The sequence below is a fragment of the Gobio gobio genome (genome assembly GCF_949357685.1).
Source record: "Gobio gobio genome assembly, chromosome: 21".
Classification (NCBI taxonomy): Eukaryota; Metazoa; Chordata; class Actinopteri; order Cypriniformes; family Gobionidae; genus Gobio; species Gobio gobio.
The window spans coordinates 5,650,063-5,656,506 of record NC_137117.1 but is presented as its reverse complement, the minus strand read 5'-3'; positions in this window follow the sequence as shown (position 1 = coordinate 5,656,506).

Below are 6,444 nucleotides of genomic sequence, written 5' to 3'. Positions count from 1 at the left end.
GGTAGCGACCACATCTCAGAATTATAACTTGCATACTAAAACATACTAATATACCAATGATTTGCATAACTGTACTAAAATTTAGTTAATTTCCCTGAAATTAACGATTATGTGTTCCCTTTTGTCACGACCGAAAACGTCTTGGTTACGTATGGTAACCCTCGTTCCCTGAAGGAGGGAAAGGAGACGTACGTCGGTAATACCGACGAATTGGGATCACTTCAGACAGCCCCTATCAGCTTCGAGAACTAAAGAACAGGCCAATAGAGACAGAGCGTATTTAGGCCACGCCCACACCGGGGGGGAAAACAATCCAACGCTCTCCATTGACTTTGCATTGCGGGAGCTGCCTCATTGTCATTTCGGACTTATAACAAAAAACAAAACAATGTCTAAAAGCTCATATGTGACAAGGTGTACAGCAAACAAGCTAAACAACACAGAAATAAGTTTTTATAAGCTGTCGACCCAAAAAAACGAGCGTTTAAGAAGATAAAAGTGGATACAGGCAATACGAAGTGAAGCTTCAGCAGGAAGAATGGGTACATTTTGGGATCCTGACACTCCGTATGCCTCAATATGTCTATGTGTGCAGTAAATATGTTGTCACTGTTAACACAAATATCCAAATGTCCGTTTTATATATGATATTTACTGTCGCTGATTACGTTCCCCTCTAGTCGCCGTAGTTCTCAGTGTAATATGACCCGTCGCGCGCTGTCTCAATGGCCTGAATCCACTTTTTTGTCCTTAAACGCTCGTTTTCTGGGTCAACAGCTTATAAAAACGTCTGGGTTTTTGCTTCTGGGTTTTGTTTAGCTTGTTTGCAGTACACTTTGTCACATATCAGCTTTAATACATTGTTCAGTTTTTTGTTATAAGTCCGAAATGACAAGGAGGCAGCCTCCCGCAATGCAAAGTCAATGGAGACGGTTTGATTGTTTCCCCCTCCGGTGGGCGTGGTCTTCAGATTATGACGCGTGTCGCTCTGTCTTTATGGGCCATTGGCGTGTGAGATTTGCATCTCGCGTTCCGCCCCGCACCGCGGGTATAAACAGGAAGCGAGAGCAACGCACAGACATTTTTTTCACTGAGGAGCCGAACTAGTGACTCGGCCATGCAGTGATGGTACAGCAACTGTGGCGACGGGACGCACGTCTCCGTTCCCTCCTTCAGGGAACGAGGGTTACCATACGTAACCGAGACGTTCCCTTTCAGTCGGTCACTACGACGTACGTCAGACTGCACGAAAACCTACAGGCTTTGGACGGGAGACGAGGGTCACTCTGAGGCGGTCGCCGGGCGCAGTTGCATCGCGACGGGATCCTCTCATAACCCTTGGCCTGTCCACCGTCAAGGGTAGTGAGGAGGGAGGAGCCACCAGGTCTGTTTCTGGCACTGAAAGGTGTCGTCCACGACCTAGTAAAAAAAAAATCCTGTGTGTTCTGTGTTAGATTAACTGAGACTTGTTACAGCACTTGCATACTGTAGCCTCTGACTGTTGTAGTTGCTTCTATTGCTCTCATTTGTAAGTCGCTTTGGATAAAAGCGTCTGCTAAATGACTAAATGTAAATGTAAATATGTAAATGTAGTAAGCTCCTCATGCACCTCCGGGAAGAATGGCACTGGGGGGGGGACGCTGAGAACCAGCGCGACCCCCCCCCCAGGAACCAATCATCCAACCTAGAAGGCTCGGGACGTGGTGGAGGGTTCCACACAAGCCTGACCTTTTCGGCGGCCCGGGAAAGCATAGCCGTCAACTCGGAGTCCGACTCGACCATTGCCACTCTCCCAGAGGGAGGCAGTACAGCCGAATCTTCATCCTCCGAGGACTGGAACTCCCCCTCCGATGCTTCCGGAAGCACCACCGGCTGCGGTGCTTGAGAGGGTTGAGGGACCTGCGTAGGGACACTCGGCGGGTTTGTCCTGAACGTGATCCTCAGGTCACCCCGGCCATCCGTCGAAGTAGGTCTATCCTGGTTAGGGATAGCTCTAGATCGAGGTATGGGGAGGGGGACTCCGCCTTCCCGAAGGTAGGTGAGTCTCGACCCAAGCGCAGTGAGAACATGAACTATCCACAAACGCTGCCCCAGCGTGCTGTAAGCCCAGGCACGTGATACAGCGATTGTGACCGTCAGCGGGCGAGAGGGAACGACCGCATCCAGAAACGCACGGGTGGAATGACATCTTGAAAAAGACGCAGTGTCACACCCGTGTTGCTCTTTTTGTGAGGAAACGCTCTTTTATAGAAGTGCTGAAGCACCCAGGGACAGACCGCGGCAACACACAGGGAAAAGTGCAGCCTGTGTTTGCACTCAAAAAACAACCAAGCCCTCCGAACCAACAGTTTTGTTGTTGTGAGAACAGCAGTTGTTTTTGCAGCAGTGGTGAGCGGTCGCGCTGTTGTGTGCCTTCTCGCCAGCAAAGCGTCCTCTTCTCTCTCTCTCTCTCTCTCTCTCTCGAATTCGCGCTGATAAAGCAGTCTGATCTTTGTGAAAAGCCGTTCGGCTCCGAAGTGAATGACGTCAGTGCGATGCTCTCGCTTCCTGTTTATACCCGCGGTGTGGGGCGGAGCGCGAGATGCAAATCTCACACGCCAATGGCCCATTGGCCTGTTCTTTAGTTCTCGAAGCTGATAAGGGCTCTCTGAAGTGATCCCAATTCGTCGGTATTACCGACATACGTCGTCACGGGCGTCGGAACCATTGTATATGGGTGGGACAAGACCCACCCACTTTTTACGATCAATGATATTGGACCCACTCACTTTTATCGTCTCTAACATTCAGCACATGTCTGTTTACCTACCCCTAATCGATAAACACTTATTATTAAACACATATTAGACGCTTTATTCCAACTTTTCTAATATTTTCTTAATTTGTATTGAAAATAAATGCCTTTCCGATTTGATATGTGATGGGAAAACGGAGAAGATTAATTTCGGCGAAAGCAGGACTCGAACCGCGGGTCGATTTGTGTCAAAACTAGATGCCGTGCGTCTTACCCCTACACTACTATCGCTCTCAATGATATGGCGATTTACGTAATTTTGTCTTTCCGACCTATACGTTTACCAAGTAAAGCTGTATATTTGTACTTAATGTAATTGGCATCTACTCCAGTAAAAAAATTCTGAGGACCCACCCACATTTTTTTTGCTTCCGACGCCCATTTACGTCGTTGTGACCGACTGAAAGGGAAGTGAAGTTTTAGACACTTGAGCCTAGCTCAAAGATGCTAATCAGCACATGGTGAGCTAGCAAAGTTCTGAACACAAATAAAAACTATATTTTATGGAATAACACCCAAAAAAGTGCTTAAATGCAGAAAAAAGGTTTTTGGTAGTGACGTTCCTTAAATTTACACACAGATTTTCAGACATTTGAACACATTTAGCTCAGATTGATAGGCCTGATCTACTCAGAATAAGCACAGGGATATTTCCTGATCAATACTGTAGGGGTTAAAATCAGTCTCCAATGGACTAAACACTGTTTCCGTAGTGACATGAAAACGCGGGACACTTTTTTTTTTTACATAAAGTTTCATGATTTGCAAAGAAAATATATATTTTTTATAAAATACTTAAAAAAAAAAAAATCTAAAATATATTTTTAAAAACAACAACGGAAAAAGTTACACAAATTTAAATATCATTTTCATACATTGAAATTTAGGAGTTAGGGGTCGGGACAGCCACCTCCCAATTGAAAGTGCCCAGTAAATGAAAATGTTATTTAATTTAATTTAAATGTTATGTAATTAAGCTTACAGATATTTTAAATATTATTGTGGGATTCGATACTTAATACTAATAATATATTAAATACCTACATGCTTTTTATATGTGTTGTTTGATTGTGGGACAGCAGTTTGCACCAATTCTGTAGAATGGCCCATATATATATATATATATATATATATATATATATATATATATATATATATATATATATATATATATATATATATATATATATATATATATATATATATATATATATATATATATATATATATAATAAGAGATATATTGAACGTGCTTTTACACATTTTTTAAAACAAGAAATATAGCATTAGTTTTACTTTACAGTAGGGATGCACCGGAATGAAAAGTCTTATGCTGCGTTCACACCGAACGCGAATAGAGCGTCAAAATCGTGTTGGACGCTAAATGTCTAGTTGGACGCTTGAACATTTTGAATCCATTCACATGTCCACAGCGAATTGGACGCGCGTATAAATCAAGCGTTTTCAAAGCACTCTAGGAGAAATGTCATAAAACACCGCTCTGCCTCTTTTCATTTTCATTAAAAATATATATTAAACATTAAAAGCCACACAAATGTGGTCCAGGCAACGCCTACATTATCTTCACTGCATGTATATTTAAATATCCTAAAAAATAAAGTTATGAAACTTCTCTTTGCCCTCAGTCAGGCAACAAATGATGATCATGAGAGCAAAGATGGGCCATTAGATCAGCACAAGATGAATTATATCTGATGTTTAACCACTACAGGACATCAGAGCCAGCGGCAGGCGGCATAAGGACTGGCCGAGGAAAGGCTGCTCTCACCGGGGTTAATGAGCGCTGAGAGCCGCTGATCCACTGGAGCTCACACACACACACACACACACACACACCAGATCACATGTTCAGCTCCACACACACCAGATCACATGTTCAACTCCACACACACCAGATCACATGTTCAACTCCACACACACCAGATCACATGTTCAACTCCATACACACCAGATCACCTGTTCAGCTCCACACACACCAGATCACATGTTCAACTCCACACACACCAGATCACATGTTCAACTCCACACACACCAGATCACATGTTCAGCTCCACACACACCAGATCACATGTCCAACTCCACACACACCAGATCACATGTTCAGCTCCACACACACCAGATCACATGTTCAGAGAGGAGCTATCTTTAGAAACCACAGATTTGAGCTTTAAACAACTACATTCTCACCTGAAAAACTCTTAAAACTACATTTTGTGACACAATAACAGTAGTATTTTTAAATTATGCGGGGTCTCAACACAGGGAAAGCAATCATAACCCTTCTAAGCCTATTGAGGAAAATCGCAATATCAATCCTAGAATAATAAGAAGAAATAATGATGAAAAGTCTGCAACTAATACGTCAGATACACTTCTAATTGGAGACTCGATAACCAAGCATCTAAAAATGCCCAAAACTGAAATTCTGACATTAGTCGATACACCTGTCAGAGAATTATCAGAGCTAGTACCGACTTTTCTCTCTACATGTCCAACTAATATGAGAATAATTGTTCATGCTGAATCTTTTGATATCTTGCGAATGAAAACTGGATCTGAGATCTTAAAAAAAGACTTCTCTGTGTTATTAAAAAAACTGAGTGAAAGTCAGTTACAACACATTTTCATCTCAGGCCCCATTTCAAATGCAGGGAAAGGTATCGAAACATTTAGCAGAGCATGCCCTACTCATGGAGTTACGTTGACAATTTTAACATCTTTTGGAACAATAAAAAAAACGTTTTAAACAGGATGGAATTCATCCAAATGCAAATGTATCGAGATTACTTGGTGCTAACCTACGTTATGTACTTGGAATGCAACATTTCCAAAATGTGCGGACACATATGAAGGCATGCAGGCAGATGATCTCTGTCTCTTCCCCCCCTCCTGACCCGACATCTTATAAGTACTATATAAATAAAGTTTATTATTATTATTATCACGTCACTTCACCATGTGACAGCAGCGAGCAGGTGCCTGATTGGCTAACGCGGCGCAAACAGATGCCAAAGTTCAGATTTTTCAACTCAGGTGTCAGACGCGAAATCGCTTCAAATGCGAGAATGCACAAAAAGCACCAAATAAAATCACTCGCGAATGAGGTGGAATCGTGTCTATCGCGCCGCAGGACCTCCAGACGTGCGTCAACACGCCTTTACATTGACTGGACATTGAAATTACTCGCTCCAGACGCTCACGTTCAGTGTGAACGCAGCATTAGCCGAAGTCGAATACCAAATGCGGTTTTTCGATTTTTTTCCAATTATTTTGCCAATTTTTTCACCAATAGCTTTTGATTATTTTGTCTTGATTTTAAAAGAAAAATAAATTACAAAACTACAATTTAAATATATTTATTTAACACTGAACATTGTTTAGCATTCCAGCAGACATTATACAAAACACAATATAACTTAAAATATTGTTTTTTTTTAAAGTAAAATAAATATATTTTTATTTGGCCATCTTATCTTTGGTCTATTATGCCTACAGGTCTCATAATCAAATGCTCTATTAAAGTGAAGATGTAGACTAACGGCTCCACCACAGCATTTAAGATTATTTACAATTTCTAAAATATTTTGCAACAAATATTTTTCTATTAATCTTTTAGTTTGCCTTTACAT